Here is a 24752-nt window from a genome sequence, read left to right as displayed (position 1 = left end):
TCGACGACAGTTCTGCGGTGTGCATGTGTTCAAGCTGTGCGCAACGCGTTTTGAATCTGCATAACCACACCCTCCATCCCCGTGAAGGTTCCGTGTGACAAAGCAAGCTCCATTTCCAGCTCCCTGTTCCAAAAATCCATTTAATATATGGTCCCCAAATAGGGGACGTATCAGATATTAAACTAATAAGAACAGACACTACGCTTGATCTTGAGCCATTTGGCCGAGAAGAGATGATCAGAAATGGTTTGCCACTTGGGCCGCACCAAGGCCTACAACCGACACCCACTGTGGAGACGTAGCAAAAGATTGCCGCAGGGAAGACATTTCCAGAAACTCTGGATGCTCTGTCGATGACAGTTCTGCGGTGTGCATGTGTTCAAGCTGTGCGCAACGCATTTTGAATCTGCATAACCACACCCTCCATCCCCGTGAAGGTTCCGTGTGACAAAGCAAGCTCCATTTCCAGCTCCCTGTTCCAAAAATCCATTTAATATATGGTCCCCAAATAGGGGACGTATCAGATATTAAACTAATAGGAAAAGACACTACGCTTGATCTTGAGCCATTTGGCCGAGAAGAGATGATCAGAAATGGTTTGCCACTTGGGCCGCACCAAGGCCTACAACCGACACCAACTGTGGAGACGTAGCAAAAGATTGCCGCAGGGAAGACATTTCCAGAAACTCTGGATGCTCTGTCGATGACAGTTCTGCGGTGTGCATGTGTTCAAGCTGTGCGCAACGCGTTTTGAATCTGCATAACCACACCCTCCATCCCCGTGAAGGTTCCGTGTGACAAAGCAAGCTCCATTTCCAGCTCCCTGTTCCAAAAATCCATTTAATATATGGTCCCCAAATAGGGGACGTATCAGATATTAAACTAATAAGAACAGACACTACGCTTGATCTTGAGCCATTTGGCCGAGAAGAGATGATCAGAAATGGTTTGCCACTTGGGCCGCACCAAGGCCTACAACCGACATCCACTGTGAGACGTAGCAAAAGATTGCCGCAGGGAAGACATTTCCAGAAACTCTGGATGCTCTATCGATGACAGTTCTGCGGTGTGCATGTGTTCAAGCTGTGCGCAATGCGTTTTGAATCTGCATAACCACACCCTCCATCCCCGTGAAGGTTCCGTGCGACAAAGCAAGCTCCATTTCCAGCTCCCTGTTCCAAAAATCCATTTAATATATGGTCCCCAAATAGGGGACGTATCAGATATTAAACTAATAAGAACAGACACTACGCTTGATCTTGAGCCATTTGGCCGAGAAGAGATGATCAGAAATGGTTTGCCACTTGGGCCGCACCAAGGCCTACAACCGACATCCACTGTGAGACGTAGCAAAAGATTGCCGCAGGGAAGACATTTCCAGAAACTCTGGATGCTCTATCGATGACAGTTCTGCGGTGTGCATGTGTTCAAGCTGTGCGCAACGCATTTTGAATCTGCATAACCACACCCTCCATCCCCGTGAAGGTTCCGTGCGACAAAGCAAGCTCCATTTCCAGCTCCCTGTTCCAAAAATCCATTTAATATATGGTCCCCAAATAGGGGACGTATCAGATATTAAACTAATAAGAACAGACACTACACTTGATCTTGAGCCATTTGGCCGAGAAGAGATGATCAGAAATGGTTTGCCACTTGGGCCGCACCAAGGCCTACAACCGACACCCACTGTGGAGACGTAGCAAAAGATTGCCGCAGGGAAGACATTTCCAGAAACTCTGGATGATCTGTCGATGACAGTTCTGCGGTGTGCATGTGTTCAAGCTGTGCGAAACGCGTTTTGAATCTGCATAACCACACCCTCCACCCCCGTGATGGTTCCGTGCGACAAAGCAAGCTCCATTTCCAGCTCCCTGTTCCAAAAATATATTTAATATATGGTCCCCAAATAGGGGACGTATCAGATATTAAACTAATAAGAACAGACACTACGCTTGATCTTGAGTCATTTGGCCGAGAAGAGATGATCAGAAATGATTTGCCACTTGGGCCGCACCAAGGCCTACAACCGACACCCACTGTGGAGACGTAGCAAAAGATTGCCGCAGGGAAGACATTTCCAGAAACTCTGGATGCTCTGTCGATGACAGTTCTGCGGTGTGCATGTGTTCAAGCTGTGCGCAACGCGTTTTGAATCTGCATAACCACACCCTCCATCCCCGTGAAGGTTCCGTGTGACAAAGCAAGCTCCATTTCCAGCTCCCTGTTCCAAAAATCCATTTAATATATGGTCCCCAAATAGGGGACGTATCAGATATTAAACTAATAAGAACAGACACTACGCTTGATCTTGAGCCATTTCGCCGAGAAGAGATGATCAGAAATGGTTTGCCACTTGGGCCGCACCAAGGCCTACAACCGACACCCACTGTGGAGATGTAGCAAAAGATTGCCGCAGGGAAGACATTTCCAGAAACTCTGGATGCTCTGTCGATGACAGTTCTGCGGTGTGCATGTGTTCAAGCTGTGCGCAACGCGTTTTGAATCTGCATAACCACACCCTCCATCCTCGTGAAGGTTCCGTGTGACAAAGCAAGCTCCATTTCCAGCTCCCTGTTCCAAAAATCCATGTAATATATGGTCCCCAAATACGGGACGTATCAGATATTAAACTAATAACAGACACTACGCTTGATCTTGATCCATTTGGCCGAGAAGAGATGATCAGAAATGGTTTGCCACTTGGGCCGCACCAAGGCCTACAACCGACACCCACTGTTAAGACGTAGCAAAAGATTGCCGCAGGGAAGACATTTCCAGAAACTCTGGATGCTCTGTCGATGACAGTTCTGCGGTGTGCATGTGTTCAAGCTGTGCGCAACGCGTTTTGAATCTGCATAACCACACCCTCCATCCCCGTGAAGGTTCCGTGTGACAAAGCAAGCTCCATTTCCAGCTCCCTGTTCCAAAAATCCATTTAATATATGGTCCCCAAATAGGGGACGTATCAGATATTAAACTAATAAGAACAGACACTACGCTTGATCTTGAGCCATTTCGCCGAGAAGAGATGATCAGAAATGGTTTGCCACTTGGGCCGCACCAAGGCCTACAACCGACACCCACTGTGGAGATGTAGCAAAAGATTGCCGCAGGGAAGACATTTCCAGAAACTCTGGATGCTCTGTCGATGACAGTTCTGCGGTGTGCATGTGTTCAAGCTGTGCGCAACGCGTTTTGAATCTGCATAACCACACCCTCCATCCTCGTGAAGGTTCCGTGTGACAAAGCAAGCTCCATTTCCAGCTCCCTGTTCCAAAAATCCATGTAATATATGGTCCCCAAATACGGGACGTATCAGATATTAAACTAATAACAGACACTACGCTTGATCTTGATCCATTTGGCCGAGAAGAGATGATCAGAAATGGTTTGCCACTTGGGCCGCACCAAGGCCTACAACCGACACCCACTGTTAAGACGTAGCAAAAGATTGCCGCAGGGAAGACATTTCCAGAAACTCTGGATGCTCTGTCGATGACAGTTCTGCGGTGTGCATGTGTTCAAGCTGTGCGCAACGCGTTTTGAATCTGCATAACCACACCCTCCATCCCCGTGAAGGTTCCGTGTGACAAAGCAAGCTCCATTTCCAGCTCCCTGTTCCAAAAATCCATTTAATATATGGTCCCCAAATAGGGGACGTAACAGATATTAAACTAATAAGAACAGACACTACGCTTGATCTTGAGCCATTTGGCCGAGAAGAGATGATCAGAAATGGTTTGCCACTTGGGCCGCACCAAGGCCTACAACCGACACCCACTGTGGAGACGTAGCAAAAGATTGCCGCAGGGAAGACATTTCCAGAAACTCTGGATGCTCTGTCGACGACAGTTCTGCGGTGTGCATGTGTTCAAGCTGTGCGCAACGCGTTTTGAATCTGCATAACCACACCCTCCATCCCCGTGAAGGTTCCGTGTGACAAAGCAAGCTCCATTTCCAGCTCCCTGTTCCAAAAATCCATTTAATATATGGTCCCCAAATAGGGGACGTATCAGATATTAAACTAATAAGAACAGACACTACGCTTGATCTTGAGCCATTTGGCCGAGAAGAGATGATCAGAAATGGTTTGCCACTTGGGCCGCACCAAGGCCTACAACCGACACCCACTGTGGAGACGTAGCAAAAGATTGCCGCAGGGAAGACATTTCCAGAAACTCTGGATGCTCTGTCGATGACAGTTCTGCGGTGTGCATGTGTTCAAGCTGTGCGCAACGCGTTTTGAATCTGCATAACCACACCCTCCATCCCCGTGAAGGTTCCGTGTGACAAAGCAAGCTCCATTTCCAGCTCCCTGTTCCAAAAATCCATTTAATATATGGTCCCCAAATAGGGGACGTAACAGATATTAAACTAATAAGAACAGACACTACGCTTGATCTTGAGCCATTTGGCCGAGAAGAGATGATCAGAAATGGTTTGCCACTTGGGCCGCACCAAGGCCTACAACCGACACCCACTGTGGAGACGTAGCAAAAGATTGCCGCAGGGAAGACATTTCCAGAAACTCTGGATGCTCTGTCGACGACAGTTCTGCGGTGTGCATGTGTTCAAGCTGTGCGCAACGCGTTTTGAATCTGCATAACCACACCCTCCATCCCCGTGAAGGTTCCGTGTGACAAAGCAAGCTCCATTTCCAGCTCCCTGTTCCAAAAATCCATTTAATATATGGTCCCCAAATAGGGGACGTATCAGATATTAAACTAATAAGAACAGACACTACGCTTGATCTTGAGCCATTTGGCCGAGAAGAGATGATCAGAAATGGTTTGCCACTTGGGCCGCACCAAGGCCTACAACCGACACCCACTGTGGAGACGTAGCAAAAGATTGCCGCAGGGAAGACATTTCCAGAAACTCTGGATGCTCTGTCGATGACAGTTCTGCGGTGTGCATGTGTTCAAGCTGTGCGCAACGCATTTTGAATCTGCATAACCACACCCTCCATCCCCGTGAAGGTTCCGTGTGACAAAGCAAGCTCCATTTCCAGCTCCCTGTTCCAAAAATCCATTTAATATATGGTCCCCAAATAGGGGACGTATCAGATATTAAACTAATAGGAAAAGACACTACGCTTGATCTTGAGCCATTTGGCCGAGAAGAGATGATCAGAAATGGTTTGCCACTTGGGCCGCACCAAGGCCTACAACCGACACCAACTGTGGAGACGTAGCAAAAGATTGCCGCAGGGAAGACATTTCCAGAAACTCTGGATGCTCTGTCGATGACAGTTCTGCGGTGTGCATGTGTTCAAGCTGTGCGCAACGCGTTTTGAATCTGCATAACCACACCCTCCATCCCCGTGAAGGTTCCGTGTGACAAAGCAAGCTCCATTTCCAGCTCCCTGTTCCAAAAATCCATTTAATATATGGTCCCCAAATAGGGGACGTATCAGATATTAAACTAATAAGAACAGACACTACGCTTGATCTTGAGCCATTTGGCCGAGAAGAGATGATCAGAAATGGTTTGCCACTTGGGCCGCACCAAGGCCTACAACCGACATCCACTGTGAGACGTAGCAAAAGATTGCCGCAGGGAAGACATTTCCAGAAACTCTGGATGCTCTATCGATGACAGTTCTGCGGTGTGCATGTGTTCAAGCTGTGCGCAATGCGTTTTGAATCTGCATAACCACACCCTCCATCCCCGTGAAGGTTCCGTGCGACAAAGCAAGCTCCATTTCCAGCTCCCTGTTCCAAAAATCCATTTAATATATGGTCCCCAAATAGGGGACGTATCAGATATTAAACTAATAAGAACAGACACTACACTTGATCTTGAGCCATTTGGCCGAGAAGAGATGATCAGAAATGGTTTGCCACTTGGGCCGCACCAAGGCCTACAACCGACACCCACTGTGGAGACGTAGCAAAAGATTGCTGCAGGGAAGACATTTCCAGAAACTCTGGATGCTCTGTCGATGACAGCTCTGCGGTGTGCATGTGTTCAAGCTGTGCGCAATGCGTTTTGAATCTGCATAACCACACCCTTCATCCCCGTGAAGGTTCCGTGTGACAAAGCAAGCTCCATTTCCAGCTCCCTGTTCCAAAAATCCATTTAATGTATGGTCCCCAAATAGGGGACGTATCAGATATTAAACTAATAAGAACAGACACTACGCTTGATCTTGAGCCATTTGGCCGAGAAGAGATGATCAGAAATGGTTTGCCACTTGGGCCGCACCAAGGCCTACAACCGACACCCACTGTGGAGACGTAGCAAAAGATTGCCGCAGGGAAGACATTTCCAGAAACTCTGGATGCTCTGTCGATGACAGTTCTGCGGTGTGCATGTGTTCAAGCTGTGCGCAATGCATTTTGAATCTGCATAACCACACCCTCCATCCCCGTGAAGGTTCCGTGTGACAAAGCAAGCTCCATTTCCAGCTCCCTGTTCCAAAAATCCATTTAATATATGGTCCCCAAATAGGGGACGTATCAGATATTAAACTAATAAGAACAGACACTACGCTTGATCTTGAGCCATTTGGCCGAGAAGAGATGATCAGAAATGGTTTGCCACTTGGGCCGCACCAAGGCCTACAACCGACACCAACTGTGGAGACGTAGCAAAAGATTGCCGCAGGGAAGACATTTCCAGAAACTCTGGATGCTCTGTCGATGACAGTTCTGCGGTGTGCATGTGTTCAAGCTGTGCGCAACGCGTTTTGAATCTGCATAACCACACCCTCCATCCCCGTGAAGGTTCCGTGTGACAAAGCAAGCTCCATTTCCAGCTCCCTGTTCCAAAAATCCATTTAATATATGGTCCCCAAATAGGGGACGTATCAGATATTAAACTAATAAGAACAGACACTACGCTTGATCTTGAGCCATTTGGCCGAGAAGAGATGATCAGAAATGGTTTGCCACTTGGGCCGCACCAAGGCCTACAACCGACATCCACTGTGAGACGTAGCAAAAGATTGCCGCAGGGAAGACATTTCCAGAAACTCTGGATGCTCTATCGATGACAGTTCTGCGGTGTGCATGTGTTCAAGCTGTGCGCAACGCGTTTTGAATCTGCATAACCACACCCTCCATCCCCGTGAAGGTTCCGTGCGACAAAGAAAGCTCCATTTCCAGCTCCCTGTTCCAAAAATCCATTTAATATATGGTCCCCAAATAGGGGACGTATCAGATATTAAACTAATAAGAACAGACACTACACTTGATCTTGAGCCATTTGGCCGAGAAGAGATGATCAGAAATGGTTTGCCACTTGGGCCGCACCAAGGCCTACAACCGACACCCACTGTGGAGACGTAGCAAAAGATTGCTGCAGGGAAGACATTTCCAGAAACTCTGGATGCTCTGTCGATGACAGTTCTGCGGTGTGCATGTGTTCAAGCTGTGCGCAACGCGTTTTGAATCTGCATAACCACACCCTTCATCCCCGTGAAGGTTCCGTGTGACAAAGCAAGCTCCATTTCCAGCTCCCTGTTCCAAAAATCCATTTAATGTATGGTCCCCAAATAGGGGACGTATCAGATATTAAACTAATAAGAACAGACACTACGCTTGATCTTGAGCCATTTGGCCGAGAAGAGATGATCAGAAATGGTTTGCCACTTGGGCCGCACCAAGGCCTACAACCGACATCCACTGTGGAGACGTAGCAAAAGATTGCCGCAGGGAAGACATTTCCAGAAACTCTGGATGCTCTGTCGATGACAGTTCTGCGGTGTGCATGTGTTCAAGCTGTGCGCAACGCGTTTTGAATCTGCATAACCACACCCTCCATCCCCGTGAAGGTTCCGTGTGACAAAGCAAGCTCCATTTCCAGCTCCCAGTTCCAAAAATCCGTTTAATATATGGTCCCCAAATAGGGGACGTATCAGATATTAAACTAATAAGAACAGACACTACGCTTGATCTTGAGCCATTTGGCCGAGAAGAGATGATCAGAAATGGTTTGCCACTTGGGCCGCACCAAGGCCTACAACCGACACCCACTGTGGAGACGTAGCAAAAGATTGCCGCAGGAAAGACATTTTCAGAAACTCTGGATGCTCTATCGATGACAGTTCTGCGGTGTGCATGTGTTCAAGCTGTGCACAATGCGTTTTGAATCTGCATAACCACACCCTCCATCCCCGTGAAGGTTCCGTGTGACAAAGCAAGCTCCATTTCCAGCTCCCTGTTCCAAAAATCCATTTAATATATGGTCCCCAAATAGGGGACGTATCAGATATTAAACTAATAAGAACAGACACTACGCTTGATCTTGAGCCATTTGGCCGAGAAGAGATGATCAGAAATGGTTTGCCACTTGGGCCGCACCAAGGCCTACAACCGACACCAACTGTGGAGACGTAGCAAAAGATTGCCGCAGGGAAGACATTTCCAGAAACTCTGGATGCTCTGTCGATGACAGTTCTGCGGTGTGCATGTGTTCAAGCTGTGCGCAACGCGTTTTGAATCTGCATAACCACACCCTCCATCCCCGTGAAGGTTCCGTGTGACAAAGCAAGCTCCATTTCTAGCTCCCTGTTCCAAAAATCCATTTAATATATGGTCCCCAAATAGGGGACGTATCAGATATTAAACTAATAAGAACAGACACTACGCTTGATCTTGAGCCATTTGGCCGAGAAGAGATGATCAGAAATGGTTTGCCACTTGGGCCGCACCAAGGCCTACAACCGACACCCACTGTGGAGACGTAGCAAAAGATTGCCGCAGGGAAGACATTTCCAGAAACTCTGGATGCTCTGTCGACGACAGTTCTGCGGTGTGCATGTGTTCAAGCTGTGCGCAACGCGTTTTGAATCTGCATAACCACACCCTCCATCCCCGTGAAGGTTCCGTGTGACAAAGCAAGCTCCATTTCCAGCTCCCTGTTCCAAAAATCCATTTAATATATTGTCCCCAAATAGGGGACGTATCAGATATTAAACTAATAAGAACAGACACTACGCTTGATCTTGAGCCATTTGGCCAGGAAGAGATGATCAGAAATGGTTTGCCACTTGGGCCGCACCAAGGCCTACAACCGACACCCACTGTGGAGACGTAGCAAAAGATTGCCGCAGGGAAGACATTTCCAGAAACTCTGGATGATCTGTCAATGATAGTTCTGCGGTGTGCATGTGTTCAAGCTGTGCGCAACGCGTTTTGAATCTGCATAACCACACCCTCCATCCCCGTGAAGGTTCCGTGTGACAAAGCAAGCTCCATTTCCAGCTCCCTGTTCCAAAAATCCATTTAATATATGGTCCCCAAATAGGGGATGTATCAGATATTAAACTAATAAGAACAGACACTACGCTTGATCTTGAGCCATTTGGCCGAGAAGAGATGATCAGAAATGGTTTGCCACTTGGGCCGCACCAAGGCCTACAACCGACACCCACTGTGGAGACGTAGCAAAAGATTGCCGCAGGGAAGACATTTCCAGAAACTCTGGATGATCTGTCGATGACAGTTCTGCGGTGTGCATGTGTTCAAGCTGTGCGCAACGCGTTTTGAATCTGCATAACCACACCCTCCACCCCCGTGAAGGTTCCGTGCGACAAAGCAAGCTCCATTTCCAGCTCCCTGTTCCAAAAATCCATTTAATATATGGTCCCCAAATAGGGGACGTATCAGCTATTAAACTAATAAGAACAGACACTACGCTTGATCTTGAGCCATTTGGCCGAGAAGAGATGATCAGAAATGGTTTGCCACTTGGGCCGCACCAAGGCCTGCAACCGACACTTACTGTGGAGACGTAGCAAAAGATAGCCGCAGGGAAGACATTTCCAGAAACTCTGGATGCTCTGTCGATGACAGTTCTGCGGTGTGCGTGTGTTCAAGCTGTGCGCAACGCATTTTGAATCTGCATAACCACACCCTCCATCCCCGTGAAGGTTCCATGTGACAAAGCAAGCTCCATTTCCAGCTCCCTGTTCCAAAAATCCATTTAATATATGGTCCCCAAATAGGGGACGTATCAGATATTAAACTAATAAGAACAGACACTACGCTTGATCTTGAGCCATTTGGCCGAGAAGAGATGATCAGAAATGGTTTGCCACTTGGGCCGCACCAAGGCCTACAACCGACACCAACTGTGGAGACGTAGCAAAAGATTGCCGCAGGGAAGACATTTCCAGAAACTCTGGATGCTCTGTCGATGACAGTTCTGCGGTGTGCATGTGTTCAAGCTGTGCGCAACGCGTTTTGAATCTGCATAACCACACCCTCCATCCCCGTGAAGGTTCCGTGTGACAAAGCAAGCTCCATTTCCAGCTCCCTGTTCCAAAAATCCATTTAATATATGGTCCCCAAATAGGGGACGTATCAGATATTAAACTAATAAGAACAGACACTACGCTTGATCTTGAGCCATTTGGCCGAGAAGAGATGATCAGAAATGGTTTGCCACTTGGGCCGCACCAAGGCCTACAACCGACATCCACTGTGAGACGTAGCAAAAGATTGCCGCAGGGAAGACATTTCCAGAAACTCTGGATGCTCTATCGATGACAGTTCTGCGGTGTGCATGTGTTCAAGCTGTGCGCAACGCGTTTTGAATCTGCATAACCACACCCTCCATCCCCGTGAAGGTTCCGTGCGACAAAGCAAGCTCCATTTCCAGCTCCCTGTTCCAAAAATCCATTTAATATATGGTCCCCAAATAGGGGACGTATCAGATATTAAACTAATAAGAACAGACACTACACTTGATCTTGAGCCATTTGGCCGAGAAGAGATGATCAGAAATGGTTTGCCACTTGGGCCGCACCAAGGCCTACAACCGACACCCACTGTGGAGACGTAGCAAAAGATTGCCGCAGGGAAGACATTTCCAGAAACTCTGGATGCTCTGTCGATGACAGTTCTGCGGTGTGCATGTGTTCAAGCTGTGCGCAACGCGTTTTGAATCTGCATAACCACACCCTTCATCCCCGTGAAGGTTCCGTTTGACAAAGCAAGCTCCATTTCCAGCTCCCTGTTCCAAAAATCCATTTAATGTATGGTCCCCAAATAGGGGACGTATCAGATATTAAACTAATAAGAACAGACACTACGCTTGATCTTGAGCCATTTGGCCGAGAAGAGATGATCAGAAATGGTTTGCCACTTGGGCCGCACCAAGGCCTACAACCGACACCCACTGTGGAGACGTAGCAAAAGATTGCCGCAGGGAAGACATTTCCAGAAACTCTGGATGCTCTGTCGATGACAGTTCTGCGGTGTGCATGTGTACAAGCTGTGCGCAACGCATTTTGAATCTGCATAACCACACCCTCCATCCCCGTGAAGGTTCCGTGTGACAAAGCAAGCTCCATTTCCAGCTCCCTGTTCCAAAAATCCATTTAATATATGGTCCCCAAATAGGGGACGTATCAGATATTAAACTAATAAGAACAGACACTACGCTTGATCTTGAGCCATTTGGCCGAGAAGAGATGATCAGAAATGGTTTGCCACTTGGGCCGCACCAAGGCCTACAACCGACACCAACTGTGGAGACGTAGCAAAAGATTGCCGCAGGGAAGACATTTCCAGAAACTCTGGATGCTCTGTCGATGACAGTTCTGCGGTGTGCATGTGTTCAAGCTGTGCGCAACGCGTTTTGAATCTGCATAACCACACCCTCCATCCCCGTGAAGGTTCCGTGTGACAAAGCCAGCTCCATTTCCAGCTCCCTGTTCCAAAAATCCATTTAATATATGGTCCCCAAATAGGGGACGTATCAGATATTAAACTAATAAGAACAGACACTACGCTTGATCTTGAGCCATTTGGCCGAGAAGAGATGATCAGAAATGGTTTGCCACTTGGGCCGCACCAAGGCCTACAACCGACATCCACTGTGAGATGTAGCAAAAGATTGCCGCAGGGAAGACATTTCCAGAAACTCTGGATGCTCTATCGATGACAGTTCTGCGGTGTGCATGTGTTCAAGCTGTGCGCAACGCGTTTTGAATCTGCATAACCACACCCTCCATCCCCGTGAAGGTTCCGTGCGACAAAGCAAGCTCCATTTCCAGCTCCCTGTTCCAAAAATCCATTTAATATATGGTCCCCAAATAGGGGACGTATCAGATATTAAACTAATAAGAACAGACACTACACTTGATCTTGAGCCATTTGGCCGAGAAGAGATGATCAGAAATGGTTTGCCACTTGGGCCGCACCAAGGCCTACAACCGACACCCACTGTGGAGACGTAGCAAAAGATTGCCGCAGGAAAGACATTTCCAGAAACTCTGGATGCTCTATCGATGACAGTTCTGCGGTGTGCATGTGTTCAAGCTGTGCACAATGCGTTTTGAATCTGCATAACCACACCCTCCATCCCCGTGAAGGTTCCGTGTGACAAAGCAAGCTCCATTTCCAGCTCCCTGTTCCAAAAATCCATTTAATATATGGTCCCCAAATAAGGGACGTATCAGATATTAAACTAATAAGAACAGACACTACGCTTCATCTTGAGCCATTTGGCCGAGAAGAGATGATCAAAAATGGTTTGCCACTTGGGCCGCACCAAGGCCTACAACCGACACCCACTGTGGAGACGTAGCAAAAGATTGCCGCAGGGAAGACATTTCCAGAAACTCTGGATGCTCTGTCGACGACAGTTCTGCGGTGTGCATGTGTTCAAGCTGTGCGCAACGCGTTTTGAATCTGCATAACCACACCCTCCATCCCCGTGAAGGTTCCGGGTGACAAAGCAAGCTCCATTTCCAGCTCCCTGTTCCAAAAATCCATTTAATATATTGTCCCCAAATAGGGGACGTATCAGATATTAAACTAATAAGAACAGACACTACGCTTGATCTTGAGCCATTTGGCCAGGAAGAGATGATCAGAAATGGTTTGCCACTTGGGCCGCACCAAGGCCTACAACCGACACCCACTGTGGAGACATAGCAAAAGATTGCCGCAGGGAAGACATTTCCAGAAACTCTGGATGATCTGTCAATGATAGTTCTGCGGTGTGCATGTGTTCAAGCTGTGCGCAACGCGTTTTGAATCTGCATATCCACACCCTCCATCCCCGTGAAGGTTCCGTGTGACAAAGCAAGCTCCATTTCCAGCTCCCTGTTCCAAAAATCCATTTAATATATGGTCCCCAAATAGGGGATGTATCAGATATTAAACTAATAAGAACAGACACTACGCTTGATCTTGAGCCATTTGGCCGAGAAGAGATGATCAGAAATGGTTTGCCACTTGGGCCGCACCAAGGCCTACAACCGACACCCACTGTGGAGACGTAGCAAAAGATTGCCGCAGGGAAGACATTTCCAGAAACTCTGGATGATCTGTCGATGACAGTTCTGCGGTGTGCATGTGTTCAAGCTGTGCGCAACGCGTTTTGAATCTGCATAACCACACCCTCCACCCCCGTGAAGGTTCCGTGCGACAAAGCAAGCTCCATTTCCAGCTCCCTGTTCCAAAAATCCATTTAATATATGGTCCCCAAATAGGGGACGTATCAGCTATTAAACTAATAAGAACAGACACTACGCTTGATCTTGAGCCATTTGGCCGAGAAGAGATGATCAGAAATGGTTTGCCACTTGGGCCGCACCAAGGCCTGCAACCGACACTTACTGTGGAGACGTAGCAAAAGATAGCCGCAGGGAAGACATTTCCAGAAACTCTGGATGCTCTGTCGATGACAGTTCTGCGGTGTGCATGTGTTCAAGCTGTGCGCAACGCGTTTTGAATCTGCATAACCACACCCTCCATCCCCGTGAAGGTTCCGAGTGACAGAGCAAGCTCCATTTCCAGCTCCCTGTTCCAAAAATCCATTTAATATATGGTCCCCAAATAGGGGACGTATCAGATATTAAACTAATAAGAACAGACACTACGCTTGATCTTGAGCCATTTGGCCGAGAAGAGATGATCAGAAATGGTTTGCCACTTGGGCCGCACCAAGGCCTACAACCGACACCCACTGTGGAGACGTAGCAAAAGATTGCCGCAGGGAAGACATTTCCAGAAACTCTGGATGCTCTGTCAATGACAGTTCTGCGGTGTGCATGTGTTCAAGCTGTGCGCAACGCATTTTGAATCTGCATAACCACACCCTCCATCCCCGTGAAGGTTCCGTGTGACAAAGCAAGCTCCATTTCCAGCTCCCTGTTCCAAAAATCCATTTAATATATGGTCCCCAAATAGGGGACGTATCAGATATTAAACTAATTAGAACAGACACTACGCTTGATCTTGAGCCATTTGGCCGAGAAGAGATGATCAGAAATGGTTTGCCACTTGGGCCGCACCAAGGCCTACAACCGACACCAACTGTGGAGACGTAGCAAAAGATTGCCGCAGGGAAGACATTTCCAGAAACTCTGGATGCTCTGTCGATGACAGTTCTGCGGTGTGCATGTGTTCAAGCTGTGTGCAACGCGTTTTGAATCTGCATAACCACACCCTCCATCCCCGTGAAGGTTCCGTGTGACAAAGCAAGCTCCATTTCCAGCTCCCTGTTCCAAAAATTTATTTAATATATGGTCCCCAAATAGGGGACGTATCAGATATTAAACTAATAAGAACAGACACTATGCTTGATCTTGAGCCATTTGGCCGAGAAGAGATGATCAGAAATGGTTTGCCACTTGGGCCACACCAAGGCCTACAACCGACATCCACTGTGAGACGTAGCAAAAGATTGCCGCAGGGAAGACATTTCCAGAAACTCTGGATGCTCTATCGATGACAGTTCTGCGGTGTGCATGTGTTCAAGCTGTGCGCAACGCGTTTTGAATCTGCATAACCACACCCTCCATCCCCGTGAAGGTTCCGTGCGACAAAGCAAGCTCCATTTCCAGCTCCCTGTTCCAAAAATCCATTTAATATATGGTCCCCAAATAGGGGACGTATCAGATATTAAACTAATAAGAACAGACACTACACTTGATCTTGAGCCATTTGGCCGAGAAGAGATGATCAGAAATGGTTTGCCACTTGGGCCGCACCAAGGCCTACAACCGACACCCACTGTGGAGACTTAGCAAAAGATTGCCGCAGGGAAGACATTTCCAGAAACTCTGGATGCTCTGTCGATGACAGTTCTGCGGTGTGCATGTGTTCAAGCTGTGCGCAACGCGTTTTGAATCTGCATAACCACACCCTTCATCCCCGTGAAGGTTCCGTGTGACAAAGCAAGCTCCATTTCCAGCTCCCTGTTCCAAAAATCCATTTAATGTATGGTCCCCAAATAGGGGACGTATCAGATATTAAACTAATAAGAACAGACACTACGCTTGATCTTGAGCCATTTGGCCGAGAAGAGATGATCAGAAATGGTTTGCCACTTGGGCCGCACCAAGGCCTACAACCGACATCCACTGTGGAGACGTAGCAAAAGATTGCCGCAGGGAAGACATTTCCAGAAACTCTGGATGCTCTGTCGATGACAGTTCTGCGGTGTGCATGTGTTCAAGCTGTGCGCAACGCGTTTTGAATCTGCATAACCACACCCTCCATCCCCGTGAAGGTTCCGTGTGACAAAGCAAGCTCCATTTCCAGCTCCCTGTTCCAAAAATCCATTTAATATATGGTCCCCAAATAGGGGACGTATCAGATATTAAACTAATAAGAACAGACACTACGCTTCATCTTGAGCCATTTGGCCGAGAAGAGATGATCAAAAATGGTTTGCCACTTGGGCCGCACCAAGGCCTACAACCGACACCCACTGTGGAGACGTAGCAAAAGATTGCCGCAGGGAAGACATTTCCAGAAACTCTGGATGCTATGTCGACGACAGTTCTGCGGTGTGCATGTGTTCAAGCTGTGCGCAACGCGTTTTGAATCTGCATAACCACACCCTCCATCCCCGTGAAGGTTCCGTGTGACAAAGCAAGCTCCATTTCCAGCTCCCTGTTCCAAAAATCCATTTAATATATTGTCCCCAAATAGGGGACGTATCAGATATTAAACTAATAAGAACAGACACTACGCTTGATCTTGAGCCATTTGGCCAAGAAGAGATGATCAGAAATGGTTTGCCACTTGGGCCGCACCAAGGCCTACAACCGACACCCACTGTGGAGACGTAGCAAAAGATTGCCGCAGGGAAGACATTTCCAGAAACTCTGGATGATCTGTCAATCATAGTTCTGCGGTGTGCATGTGTTCAAGCTGTGCGCAACGCGTTTTGAATCTGCATAACCACACCCTCCATCCCCGTGAAGGTTCCGTGTGACAAAGCAAGCTCCATTTCCAGCTCCCTGTTCCAAAAATCCATTTAATATATGGTCCCCAAATAGGGGATGTATCAGATATTAAACTAATAAGAACAGACACTACGCTTGATCTTGAGCCATTTGGCCGAGAAGAGATGATCAGAAATGGTTTGCCACTTGGGCCGCACCAAGGCCTACAACCGACACCCACTGTGGAGACGTAGCAAAAGATTGCCGCAGGGAAGACATTTCCAGAAACTCTGGATGATCTGTCGATGACAGTTCTGCGGTGTGCATGTGTTCAAGCTGTGCGCAACGCGTTTTGAATCTGCATAACCACACCCTCCACCCCCGTGAAGGTTCCGTGCGACAAAGCAAGCTCCATTTCCAGCTCCCTGTTCCAAAAATCCATTTAATATATTGTCCCCAAATAGGGGACGTATCAGATATTAAACTAATAAGAACAGACACTACGCTTGATCTTGAGCCATTTGGCCGAGAAGAGATGATCAAAAATGGTTTGCCACTTGGGCCGCACCAAGGCCTACAACCGACACCCACTGTGGAGACGTAGCAAAAGATTGCCGCAGGGAAGACATTTCCAGAAACTCTGGATGCTATGTCGACGACAGTTCTGCGGTGTGCATGTGTTCAAGCTGTGCGCAACGCGTTTTGAATCTGCATAACCACACCCTCCATCCCCGTGAAGGTTCCGTGTGACAAAGCAAGCTCCATTTCCAGCTCCCTGTTCCAAAAATCCATTTAATATATTGTCCCCAAATAGGGGACGTATCAGATATTAAACTAATAAGAACAGACACTACGCTTGATCTTGAGCCATTTGGCCAAGAAGAGATGATCAGAAATGGTTTGCCACTTGGGCCGCACCAAGGCCTACAACCGACACCCACTGTGGAGACGTAGCAAAAGATTGCCGCAGGGAAGACATTTCCAGAAACTCTGGATGATCTGTCAATCATAGTTCTGCGGTGTGCATGTGTTCAAGCTGTGCGCAACGCGTTTTGAATCTGCATAACCACACCCTCCATCCCCGTGAAGGTTCCGTGTGACAAAGCAAGCTCCATTTCCAGCTCCCTGTTCCAAAAATCCATTTAATATATGGTCCCCAAATAGGGGATGTATCAGATATTAAACTAATAAGAACAGACACTACGCTTGATCTTGAGCCATTTGGCCGAGAAGAGATGATCAGAAATGGTTTGCCACTTGGGCCGCACCAAGGCCTACAACCGACACCCACTGTGGAGACGTAGCAAAAGATTGCCGCAGGGAAGACATTTCCAGAAACTCTGGATGATCTGTCGATGACAGTTCTGCGGTGTGCATGTGTTCAAGCTGTGCGCAACGCGTTTTGAATCTGCATAACCACACCCTCCACCCCCGTGAAGGTTCCGTGCGACAAAGCAAGCTCCATTTCCAGCTCCCTGTTCCAAAAATCCATTTAATATATTGTCCCCAAATAGGGGACGTATCAGATATTAAACTAATAAGAACAGACACTACGCTTGATCTTGAGCCATTTGGCCAAGAAGAGATGATCAGAAATGGTTTGCCACTTGGGCCGCACCAAGGCCTACAACCGACACCCACTGTGGAGACGTAGCAAAAGATTGCCGCAGGGAAGACATTTCCAGAAACTCTGGATGATCTGTCAATCATAGTTCTGCGGTGTGCATGTGTTCAAGCTGTGCGCAACGCGTTTTGAATCTGCATAACCACACCCTCCATCCCCGTGAAGGTTCCGTGTGACAAAGCAAGCTCCATTTCCAGCTCCCTGTTCCAAAAATCCATTTAATCTATGGTCCCCAAATAGGGGATGTATCAGATATTAAACTAATAAGAACAGACACTACGCTTGATCTTGAGCCATTTGGCCGAGAAGAGATGATCAGAAATGGTTTGCCACTTGGGCCGCACCAAGGCCTACAACCGACACCCACTGTGGAGACGTAGCAAAAGATTGCCGCAGGGAAGACATTTCCAGAAACTCTGGATGATCTGTCGATGACAGTTCTGCGGTGTGCATGTGTTCAAGCTGTGTGAAACGCGTTTTGAATCTGCATAACCACACCCTCCACCCCCGTGATGGTTCCGTGCGACAAAGCAAGCTCCATTTCCAGCTCCCTGTTCCAAAAATCCATTTAATATATGGTCCCCAAATAGGGGACGTATCAGATATTAAACTAATAAGAACAGACACTACGCTTGATCTTGAGCCATTTGGCCGAGAAGAGATGATCAGAAATGATTTGCCACTTGGGCCGCACCAAGGCCTACAACCGACACCCACTGTGGAGACGTAGCAAAAGATTGCCGCAGGGAAGACATTTCCAGAAACTCTGGATGCTCTGTCGATGACAGTTCTGCGGTGTGCATGTGTTCAAGCTGTGCGCAACGCGTTTTGAATCTGCATAACCACACCCTCCATCCCCGTGAAGGTTCCGTGTGACAAAGCAAGCTCCATTTCCAGCTCCCTGTTCCAAAAATCCATTTAATATATGGTCCCCAAATAGGGGACGTATCAGATATTAAACTAATAAGAACAGACACTACGCTTGATCTTGAGCCATTTGGCCGAGAAGAGATGATCAGAAATGGTTTGCCACTTGGGCCGCACCAAGGCCTACAACCGACATCCACTGTGAGACGTAGCAAAAGATTGCCGCAGGGAAGACATTTCCAGAAACTCTGGATGCTCTATCGATGACAGTTCTGCGGTGTGCATGTGTTCAAGCTGTGCGCAACGCGTTTTGAATCTGCATAACCACACCCTCCATCCCCGTGAAGGTTCCGTGCGACAAAGCAAGCTCCATTTCCAGCTCCCTGTTCCAAAAATCCATTTAATATATGGTCCCCAAATAGGGGACGTATCAGATATTAAACTAATAAGAACAGACACTACACTTGATCTTGAGCCATTTGGCCGAGAAGAGATGATCAGAAATGGTTTGCCACTTGGGCCGCACCAAGGCCTACAACCGACACCCACTGTGGAGACGTAGCAAAAGATTGCCGCAGGGAAGACATTTCCAGAAACTCTGGATGATCTGTCGATGACAGTTCTGCGGTGTGCATGTGTTCAAGCTGTGCGAAACGCGTTTTGAATCTGCATAACCACACCCTCCACCCCCGTGATGGTTCCGTGCGACAAAGCAAGCTCCATTTCCAGCTCCCTGTTCCAAAAATCCATTTAATATATGGTCCCCAAATAGGGGACGTATCAGATATTAAACTAATAAGAACAGACACTACGCTTGATCTTGAGCCATTTGGCCGAGAAGAGATGATCAGAAATGATTTGCCACTTGGGCCGCACCAAGGCCTACAACCGACACCCACTGTGGAGACGTAGCAAAAGATTGCCGCAGGGAAGACATTTCCAGAAACTCTGGATGCTCTGTCGATGACAGTTCTGCGGTGTGCATGTGTTCAAGCTGTGCGCAACGCGTTTTGAATCTGCATAACCACACCCTCCATCCCCGTGAAGGTTCCGTGTGACAAAGCAAGCTCCATTTCCAGCTCCCTGTTCCAAAAATCCATTTAATATATGGTCCCCAAATAGGGGACGTATCAGATATTAAATTAATAAGAACAGGCACTACGCTTGATCTTGAGCCATTTGGCCGAGAAGAGATGATCAGAAATGGTTTGCCACTTGGGCCGCACCAAGGCCTACAACCGACACCCACTGTGGAGACGTAGCAAAAGATTGCCGCAGGGAAGACATTTCCAGAAACTCTGGATGCTCTGTCGACGACAGTTCTGCGGTGTGCATGTGTTCAAGCTGTGCGCAACGCGTTTTGAATCTGCATAACCACACCCTCCATCCCCGTGAAGGTTCCGTGTGACAGATCAAGCTCCATTTCCAGCTCCCTGTTCCAAAAATCCATTTAATATATGGTCCCCAAATAGGGGACGTATCAGATATTAAACTAATAAGAACAGACACTACGCTTGATCTTGAGCCATTTGGCCGAGAAGAGATGATCAGAAATGGTTTGCCACTTGGGCCGCACCAAGGCCTACAACCGACACCCACTGTGGAGACGTAGCAAAAGATTGCCGCAGGGAAGACATTTCCAGAAACTCTGGATGATCTGTCGATGACAGTTCTGCGGTGTGCATGTGTTCAAGCTGTGCGAAACGCATTTTGAATCTGCATAACCACACCCTCCACCCCCGTGAAGGTTCCGTGCGACAAAGCAAGCTCCATTTCCAGCTCCCTGTTCCAAAAATCCATTTAATATATGGTCCCCAAATAGGGGACGTATCAGATATTAAACTAATAAGAACAGACACTACGCTTGATCTTGAGCCATTTGGCCGAGAAGAGATGATCAGAAATGGTTTGCCACTTGGGCCGCACCAAGGCCTACAACCGACACCCACTGTGGAGACGTAGCAAAAGATTGCCGCAGGGAAGACATTTTCAGAAACTCTGGATGCTCTGTCGATGACAGTTCTGCGGTGTGCATGTGTTCAAGCTGTGCGCAACGCGTTTTGAATCTGCATAACCACACCCTCCATCCCCGTGAAGGTTCCGTGTGACAAAGCAAGCTCCATTTCCAGCTCCCTGTTCCAAAAATCCATTTAATACATGGTCCCCAAATAGGGGACGTATCAGATATTAAACTAATAAGAACAGACACTACGCTTGATCTTGATCCATTTGGCCGAGAAGAGATGATCAGAAATGGTTTGCCACTTGGGCCGCACCAAGGCCTACAACCGACACCCACTGTTAAGACGTAGCAAAAGATTGCCGCAGGGAAGACATTTCCAGAAACTCTGGATGCTCTGTTGATGACAGTTCTGCGGTGTGCATGTGTTCAAGCTGTGCGCAACGCGTTTTGAATCTGCATAACCACACCCTCCATCCCCGTGAAGGTTCCGTGTGACAAAGCAAGCTCCATTTCCAGCTCCCTGTTCCAAAAATCCATTTAATATATGGTCCCCAAATAGGGGACGTAACAGATATTAAACTAATAAGAACAGACACTACGCTTGATCTTGAGCCATTTGGCCGAGAAGAGATGATCAGAAATGGTTTGCCACTTGGGCCGCACCAAGGCCTACAACCGACACCCACTGTGGAGACGTAGCAAAAGATTGCCGCAGGGAAGACATTTCCAGAAACTCTGGATGCTCTGTCGATGACAGTTCTGCGGTGTGCATGTGTTCAAGCTGTGCGCAACGCGTTTTGAATCTGCATAACCACACCCTCCATCCCCGTGAAGGTTCCGTGTGACAAAGCAAGCTCCATTTCCAGCTCCCTGTTCCAAAAATCCATTTAATATATGGTCCCCAAATAGGGGACGTATCAGATATTAAACTAATAAGAACAGACACTACGCTTGATCTTGAGCCATTTGGCCGAGAAGAGATGATCAGAAATGGTTTGCCACTTGGGCCGCACCAAGGCCTACAACCGACATCCACTGTGAGACGTAGCAAAAGATTGCCGCAGGGAAGACATTTCCAGAAACTCTGGATGCTCTATCGATGACAGTTCTGCGGTGTGCATGTGTTCAAGCTGTGCGCAACGCGTTTTGAATCTGCATAACCACACCCTCCATCCCCGTGAAGGTTCCGTGCGACAAAGCAAGCTCCATTTCCAGCTCCCTGTTCCAAAAATCCATTTAATATATGGTCCCCAAATAGGGGACGTATCAGATATTAAACTAATAAGAACAGACACTACACTTGATCTTGAGCCATTTGGCCGAGAAGAGATGATCAGAAATGGTTTGCCACTTGGGCCGCACCAAGGCCTACAACCGAAACCCACTGTGGAGACGTAGCAAAAGATTGCCGCAGGGAAGACATTTCCAGAAACTCTGGATGATCTGTCGATGACAGTTCTGCGGTGTGCATGTGTTCAAGCTGTGCGAAACGCGTTTTGAATCTGCATAACCACACCCTCCACCCCCGTGATGGTTCCGTGCGACAAAGCAAGCTCCATTTCCAGCTCCCTGTTCCAAAAATCCATTTAATATATGGTCCCCAAATAGGGGACGTATCAGATATTAAACTAATAAGAACAGACACTACGCTTGATCTTGAGCCATTTGGCCGAGAAGAGATGATCAGAAATGATTTGCCACTTGGGCCGCACCAAGGCCTACAACCGACACCCACTGTGGAGACGTAGCAAAAGATTGCCGCAGGGAAGACATTTCCAGAAACTCTGGATGCTCTGTCGATGACAGTTCTGCGGTGTGCATGTGTTCAAGCTGTGCGCAACGCGTTTTGAATCTGCATAACCACACCCTCCATCCCCGTGAAGGTTCCGTGTGACAAAGCAAGCTCCATTTCCAGCTCCCTGTTCCAAAAATCCATTTAATATATGGTCCCCAAATAGGGGACGTATCAGATATTAAATTAATAAGAACAGGCACTACGCTTGATCTTGAGCCATTTGGCCGAGAAGAGATGATCAGAAATGGTTTGCCACTTGGGCCGCACCAAGGCCTACAACCGACACCCACTGTGGAGACGTAGCAAAAGATTGCCGCAGGGAAGACATTTCCAGAAACTCTGGATGCTCTGTCGACGACAGTTCTGCGGTGTGCATGTGTTCAAGCTGTGCGCAACGCGTTTTGAATCTGCATAACCACACCCTCCATCCCCGTGAAGGTTCCGTGTGACAGATCAAGCTCCATTTCCAGCTCCCTGTTCCAAAAATCCATTTAATATATGGTCCCCAAATAGGGGACGTATCAGATATTAAACTAATAAGAACAGACACTACGCTTGATCTTGAGCCATTTGGCCGAGAAGAGATGATCAGAAATGGTTTGCCACTTGGGCCGCACCAAGGCCTACAACCGACATCCACTGTGGAGACGTAGCAAAAGATCGCCGCAGGGAAGACATTTCCAGAAACTCTGGATGCTCTATCGATGACAGTTCTGCGGTGTGCATGTGTTCAAGCTGTGCGCAACGCGTTTTGAATCTGCATAACCACACCCTCCATCCCCGTGAAGGTTCCGTGCGACAAAGCAAGCTCCATTTCCAGCTCCCTGTTCCAAAAATCCATTTAATATATGGTCCCCAAATAGGGGACGTATCAGATATTAAACTAATAAGAACAGGCACTACACTTGATCTTGAGCCATTTGGCCGAGAAGAGTTGATCAGAAATGGTTTGCCACTTGGGCCGCACCAAGGCCTACAACCGACACCCACTGTGGAGACGTAGCAAAAGATTGCCGCAGGGAAGACATTTCCAGAAACTCTGGATGCTCTGTTGATGACAGTTCTGCGGTGTGCATGTGTTCAAGCTGTGCGCAACGCGTTTTGAATCTGCATAACCACACCCTCCATCCCCGTGAAGGTTCCGTGTGACAAAGCAAGCTCCATTTCCAGCTCCCTGTTCCAAAAATCCATTTAATATATGGTCCCCAAATAGGGGACGTATCAGATATTAAACTAATAAGAACAGACACTACGCTTGATCTTGAGCCATTTGGCCGAGAAGAGATGATCAGAAATGGTTTGCCACTTGGGCCGCACCAAGGCCTACAACCGACACCCACTGTGGAGACGTAGCAAAAGATTGCCGCAGGGAAGACATTTCCAGAAACTCTGGATGATCTGTCGATGACAGTTCTGCGGTGTGCATGTGTTCAAGCTGTGCGAAACGCATTTTGAATCTGCATAACCACACCCTCCACCCCCGTGAAGGTTCCGTGCGACAAAGCAAGCTCCATTTCCAGCTCCCTGTTCCAAAAATCCATTTAATATATGGTCCCCAAATAGGGGACGTATCAGATATTAAACTAATAAGAACAGACACTACGCTTGATCTTGAGCCATTTGGCCGAGAAGAGATGATCAGAAATGGTTTGCCACTTGGGCCGCACCAAGGCCTACAACCGACACCCACTGTGGAGACGTAGCAAAAGATTGCCGCAGGGAAGACATTTCCAGAAACTCTGGATGCTCTGTCGATGACAGTTCTGCGGTGTGCATGTGTTCAAGCTGTGCGCAACGCGTTTTGAATCTGCATAACCACACCCTCCATCCCCGTGAAGGTTCCGTGTGACAAAGCAAGCTCCATTTCCAGCTCCCTGTTCCAAAAATCCATTTAATACATGGTCCCCAAATAGGGGACGTATCAGATATTAAACTAATAAGAACAGACACTACGCTTGATCTTGATCCATTTGGCCGAGAAGAGATGATCAGAAATGGTTTGCCACTTGGGCCGCACCAAGGCCTACAACCGACACCCACTGTTAAGACGTAGCAAAAGATTGCCGCAGGGAAGACATTTCCAGAAACTCTGGATGCTCTGTTGATGACAGTTCTGCGGTGTGCATGTGTTCAAGCTGTGCGCAACGCGTTTTGAATCTGCATAACCACACCCTCCATCCCCGTGAAGGTTCCGTGTGACAAAGCAAGCTCCATTTCCAGCTCCCTGTTCCAAAAATCCATTTAATATATGGTCCCCAAATAGGGGACGTAACAGATATTAAACTAATAAGAACAGACACTACGCTTGATCTTGAGCCATTTGGCCGAGAAGAGATGATCAGAAATGGTTTGCCACTTGGGCCGCACC

At 47.8% G+C, this 24752-nt stretch overlaps 71 pseudogenes; all 71 read right to left on the bottom strand.

The window, feature by feature from the left end:
• Window positions 1-61: 61 nt before the first annotated feature.
• On the bottom strand, window positions 62-235 carry LOC143792418 (U2 spliceosomal RNA; annotated as a pseudogene).
• Window positions 236-411: 176 nt separating this feature from the next.
• On the bottom strand, window positions 412-585 carry LOC143792024 (U2 spliceosomal RNA; annotated as a pseudogene).
• A 176-nt stretch (window positions 586-761) lies between these two features.
• LOC143792417 (U2 spliceosomal RNA) lies at window positions 762-935 on the bottom strand (annotated as a pseudogene).
• A 175-nt stretch (window positions 936-1110) lies between these two features.
• Window positions 1111-1284, bottom strand: LOC143792125 (U2 spliceosomal RNA; annotated as a pseudogene).
• A 175-nt stretch (window positions 1285-1459) lies between these two features.
• On the bottom strand, window positions 1460-1633 carry LOC143791260 (U2 spliceosomal RNA; annotated as a pseudogene).
• A 138-nt stretch (window positions 1634-1771) lies between these two features.
• LOC143791864 (U2 spliceosomal RNA) lies at window positions 1772-1983 on the bottom strand (annotated as a pseudogene).
• A 176-nt stretch (window positions 1984-2159) lies between these two features.
• Window positions 2160-2333, bottom strand: LOC143791835 (U2 spliceosomal RNA; annotated as a pseudogene).
• Window positions 2334-2509: 176 nt separating this feature from the next.
• Window positions 2510-2680, bottom strand: LOC143792076 (U2 spliceosomal RNA; annotated as a pseudogene).
• Window positions 2681-2856: 176 nt separating this feature from the next.
• On the bottom strand, window positions 2857-3030 carry LOC143791834 (U2 spliceosomal RNA; annotated as a pseudogene).
• A 176-nt stretch (window positions 3031-3206) lies between these two features.
• LOC143792075 (U2 spliceosomal RNA) lies at window positions 3207-3377 on the bottom strand (annotated as a pseudogene).
• A 176-nt stretch (window positions 3378-3553) lies between these two features.
• On the bottom strand, window positions 3554-3727 carry LOC143791783 (U2 spliceosomal RNA; annotated as a pseudogene).
• Window positions 3728-3903: 176 nt separating this feature from the next.
• LOC143792416 (U2 spliceosomal RNA) lies at window positions 3904-4077 on the bottom strand (annotated as a pseudogene).
• A 176-nt stretch (window positions 4078-4253) lies between these two features.
• Window positions 4254-4427, bottom strand: LOC143791782 (U2 spliceosomal RNA; annotated as a pseudogene).
• Window positions 4428-4603: 176 nt separating this feature from the next.
• LOC143792415 (U2 spliceosomal RNA) lies at window positions 4604-4777 on the bottom strand (annotated as a pseudogene).
• A 176-nt stretch (window positions 4778-4953) lies between these two features.
• LOC143792023 (U2 spliceosomal RNA) lies at window positions 4954-5127 on the bottom strand (annotated as a pseudogene).
• A 176-nt stretch (window positions 5128-5303) lies between these two features.
• LOC143792414 (U2 spliceosomal RNA) lies at window positions 5304-5477 on the bottom strand (annotated as a pseudogene).
• A 175-nt stretch (window positions 5478-5652) lies between these two features.
• Window positions 5653-5826, bottom strand: LOC143792535 (U2 spliceosomal RNA; annotated as a pseudogene).
• Window positions 5827-6024: 198 nt separating this feature from the next.
• Window positions 6025-6176, bottom strand: LOC143791448 (U2 spliceosomal RNA; annotated as a pseudogene).
• A 176-nt stretch (window positions 6177-6352) lies between these two features.
• LOC143792413 (U2 spliceosomal RNA) lies at window positions 6353-6526 on the bottom strand (annotated as a pseudogene).
• Window positions 6527-6702: 176 nt separating this feature from the next.
• On the bottom strand, window positions 6703-6876 carry LOC143792412 (U2 spliceosomal RNA; annotated as a pseudogene).
• A 175-nt stretch (window positions 6877-7051) lies between these two features.
• LOC143791371 (U2 spliceosomal RNA) lies at window positions 7052-7225 on the bottom strand (annotated as a pseudogene).
• Window positions 7226-7423: 198 nt separating this feature from the next.
• On the bottom strand, window positions 7424-7575 carry LOC143791453 (U2 spliceosomal RNA; annotated as a pseudogene).
• A 176-nt stretch (window positions 7576-7751) lies between these two features.
• Window positions 7752-7925, bottom strand: LOC143792511 (U2 spliceosomal RNA; annotated as a pseudogene).
• A 176-nt stretch (window positions 7926-8101) lies between these two features.
• Window positions 8102-8275, bottom strand: LOC143792411 (U2 spliceosomal RNA; annotated as a pseudogene).
• A 176-nt stretch (window positions 8276-8451) lies between these two features.
• Window positions 8452-8625, bottom strand: LOC143792240 (U2 spliceosomal RNA; annotated as a pseudogene).
• Window positions 8626-8801: 176 nt separating this feature from the next.
• LOC143791601 (U2 spliceosomal RNA) lies at window positions 8802-8975 on the bottom strand (annotated as a pseudogene).
• A 176-nt stretch (window positions 8976-9151) lies between these two features.
• On the bottom strand, window positions 9152-9325 carry LOC143791578 (U2 spliceosomal RNA; annotated as a pseudogene).
• Window positions 9326-9501: 176 nt separating this feature from the next.
• LOC143792116 (U2 spliceosomal RNA) lies at window positions 9502-9675 on the bottom strand (annotated as a pseudogene).
• A 198-nt stretch (window positions 9676-9873) lies between these two features.
• On the bottom strand, window positions 9874-10025 carry LOC143791367 (U2 spliceosomal RNA; annotated as a pseudogene).
• Window positions 10026-10201: 176 nt separating this feature from the next.
• LOC143792410 (U2 spliceosomal RNA) lies at window positions 10202-10375 on the bottom strand (annotated as a pseudogene).
• Window positions 10376-10550: 175 nt separating this feature from the next.
• Window positions 10551-10724, bottom strand: LOC143792524 (U2 spliceosomal RNA; annotated as a pseudogene).
• A 175-nt stretch (window positions 10725-10899) lies between these two features.
• On the bottom strand, window positions 10900-11074 carry LOC143791456 (U2 spliceosomal RNA; annotated as a pseudogene).
• Window positions 11075-11250: 176 nt separating this feature from the next.
• LOC143792409 (U2 spliceosomal RNA) lies at window positions 11251-11424 on the bottom strand (annotated as a pseudogene).
• A 198-nt stretch (window positions 11425-11622) lies between these two features.
• LOC143791615 (U2 spliceosomal RNA) lies at window positions 11623-11774 on the bottom strand (annotated as a pseudogene).
• A 175-nt stretch (window positions 11775-11949) lies between these two features.
• On the bottom strand, window positions 11950-12123 carry LOC143792513 (U2 spliceosomal RNA; annotated as a pseudogene).
• A 176-nt stretch (window positions 12124-12299) lies between these two features.
• Window positions 12300-12473, bottom strand: LOC143791932 (U2 spliceosomal RNA; annotated as a pseudogene).
• A 175-nt stretch (window positions 12474-12648) lies between these two features.
• Window positions 12649-12823, bottom strand: LOC143791440 (U2 spliceosomal RNA; annotated as a pseudogene).
• Window positions 12824-13021: 198 nt separating this feature from the next.
• Window positions 13022-13173, bottom strand: LOC143791598 (U2 spliceosomal RNA; annotated as a pseudogene).
• A 176-nt stretch (window positions 13174-13349) lies between these two features.
• LOC143792114 (U2 spliceosomal RNA) lies at window positions 13350-13523 on the bottom strand (annotated as a pseudogene).
• Window positions 13524-13699: 176 nt separating this feature from the next.
• Window positions 13700-13873, bottom strand: LOC143792485 (U2 spliceosomal RNA; annotated as a pseudogene).
• A 176-nt stretch (window positions 13874-14049) lies between these two features.
• On the bottom strand, window positions 14050-14223 carry LOC143791862 (U2 spliceosomal RNA; annotated as a pseudogene).
• Window positions 14224-14399: 176 nt separating this feature from the next.
• On the bottom strand, window positions 14400-14573 carry LOC143791497 (U2 spliceosomal RNA; annotated as a pseudogene).
• A 175-nt stretch (window positions 14574-14748) lies between these two features.
• Window positions 14749-14922, bottom strand: LOC143792502 (U2 spliceosomal RNA; annotated as a pseudogene).
• A 198-nt stretch (window positions 14923-15120) lies between these two features.
• Window positions 15121-15272, bottom strand: LOC143791452 (U2 spliceosomal RNA; annotated as a pseudogene).
• Window positions 15273-15448: 176 nt separating this feature from the next.
• Window positions 15449-15622, bottom strand: LOC143791831 (U2 spliceosomal RNA; annotated as a pseudogene).
• A 176-nt stretch (window positions 15623-15798) lies between these two features.
• Window positions 15799-15972, bottom strand: LOC143792146 (U2 spliceosomal RNA; annotated as a pseudogene).
• Window positions 15973-16148: 176 nt separating this feature from the next.
• On the bottom strand, window positions 16149-16322 carry LOC143791577 (U2 spliceosomal RNA; annotated as a pseudogene).
• A 176-nt stretch (window positions 16323-16498) lies between these two features.
• LOC143791457 (U2 spliceosomal RNA) lies at window positions 16499-16672 on the bottom strand (annotated as a pseudogene).
• Window positions 16673-16848: 176 nt separating this feature from the next.
• LOC143792145 (U2 spliceosomal RNA) lies at window positions 16849-17022 on the bottom strand (annotated as a pseudogene).
• A 176-nt stretch (window positions 17023-17198) lies between these two features.
• LOC143791576 (U2 spliceosomal RNA) lies at window positions 17199-17372 on the bottom strand (annotated as a pseudogene).
• Window positions 17373-17548: 176 nt separating this feature from the next.
• On the bottom strand, window positions 17549-17722 carry LOC143791480 (U2 spliceosomal RNA; annotated as a pseudogene).
• Window positions 17723-17898: 176 nt separating this feature from the next.
• LOC143791617 (U2 spliceosomal RNA) lies at window positions 17899-18072 on the bottom strand (annotated as a pseudogene).
• A 138-nt stretch (window positions 18073-18210) lies between these two features.
• On the bottom strand, window positions 18211-18422 carry LOC143792195 (U2 spliceosomal RNA; annotated as a pseudogene).
• Window positions 18423-18598: 176 nt separating this feature from the next.
• Window positions 18599-18772, bottom strand: LOC143792407 (U2 spliceosomal RNA; annotated as a pseudogene).
• Window positions 18773-18947: 175 nt separating this feature from the next.
• Window positions 18948-19121, bottom strand: LOC143792491 (U2 spliceosomal RNA; annotated as a pseudogene).
• Window positions 19122-19259: 138 nt separating this feature from the next.
• Window positions 19260-19471, bottom strand: LOC143791263 (U2 spliceosomal RNA; annotated as a pseudogene).
• A 176-nt stretch (window positions 19472-19647) lies between these two features.
• On the bottom strand, window positions 19648-19821 carry LOC143791959 (U2 spliceosomal RNA; annotated as a pseudogene).
• A 198-nt stretch (window positions 19822-20019) lies between these two features.
• Window positions 20020-20171, bottom strand: LOC143791686 (U2 spliceosomal RNA; annotated as a pseudogene).
• Window positions 20172-20347: 176 nt separating this feature from the next.
• LOC143792026 (U2 spliceosomal RNA) lies at window positions 20348-20521 on the bottom strand (annotated as a pseudogene).
• Window positions 20522-20697: 176 nt separating this feature from the next.
• LOC143792005 (U2 spliceosomal RNA) lies at window positions 20698-20871 on the bottom strand (annotated as a pseudogene).
• A 176-nt stretch (window positions 20872-21047) lies between these two features.
• On the bottom strand, window positions 21048-21221 carry LOC143791780 (U2 spliceosomal RNA; annotated as a pseudogene).
• Window positions 21222-21397: 176 nt separating this feature from the next.
• LOC143792406 (U2 spliceosomal RNA) lies at window positions 21398-21571 on the bottom strand (annotated as a pseudogene).
• Window positions 21572-21746: 175 nt separating this feature from the next.
• Window positions 21747-21920, bottom strand: LOC143792478 (U2 spliceosomal RNA; annotated as a pseudogene).
• A 138-nt stretch (window positions 21921-22058) lies between these two features.
• LOC143791262 (U2 spliceosomal RNA) lies at window positions 22059-22270 on the bottom strand (annotated as a pseudogene).
• Window positions 22271-22446: 176 nt separating this feature from the next.
• On the bottom strand, window positions 22447-22620 carry LOC143791958 (U2 spliceosomal RNA; annotated as a pseudogene).
• Window positions 22621-22818: 198 nt separating this feature from the next.
• LOC143791684 (U2 spliceosomal RNA) lies at window positions 22819-22970 on the bottom strand (annotated as a pseudogene).
• Window positions 22971-23146: 176 nt separating this feature from the next.
• LOC143791302 (U2 spliceosomal RNA) lies at window positions 23147-23320 on the bottom strand (annotated as a pseudogene).
• Window positions 23321-23496: 176 nt separating this feature from the next.
• On the bottom strand, window positions 23497-23670 carry LOC143792405 (U2 spliceosomal RNA; annotated as a pseudogene).
• A 176-nt stretch (window positions 23671-23846) lies between these two features.
• On the bottom strand, window positions 23847-24020 carry LOC143792015 (U2 spliceosomal RNA; annotated as a pseudogene).
• Window positions 24021-24196: 176 nt separating this feature from the next.
• Window positions 24197-24370, bottom strand: LOC143792004 (U2 spliceosomal RNA; annotated as a pseudogene).
• A 176-nt stretch (window positions 24371-24546) lies between these two features.
• LOC143791779 (U2 spliceosomal RNA) lies at window positions 24547-24720 on the bottom strand (annotated as a pseudogene).
• Between the last annotated feature and the right edge of the window lie 32 nt (window positions 24721-24752).

The sequence above is a fragment of the Ranitomeya variabilis genome, unplaced genomic scaffold (assembly GCF_051348905.1).
Source record: "Ranitomeya variabilis isolate aRanVar5 unplaced genomic scaffold, aRanVar5.hap1 Scaffold_69, whole genome shotgun sequence".
In the NCBI taxonomy this organism is placed as follows: domain Eukaryota; kingdom Metazoa; phylum Chordata; class Amphibia; order Anura; family Dendrobatidae; genus Ranitomeya; species Ranitomeya variabilis.
This window is presented reverse-complemented; position numbering and strand designations above follow the sequence as displayed.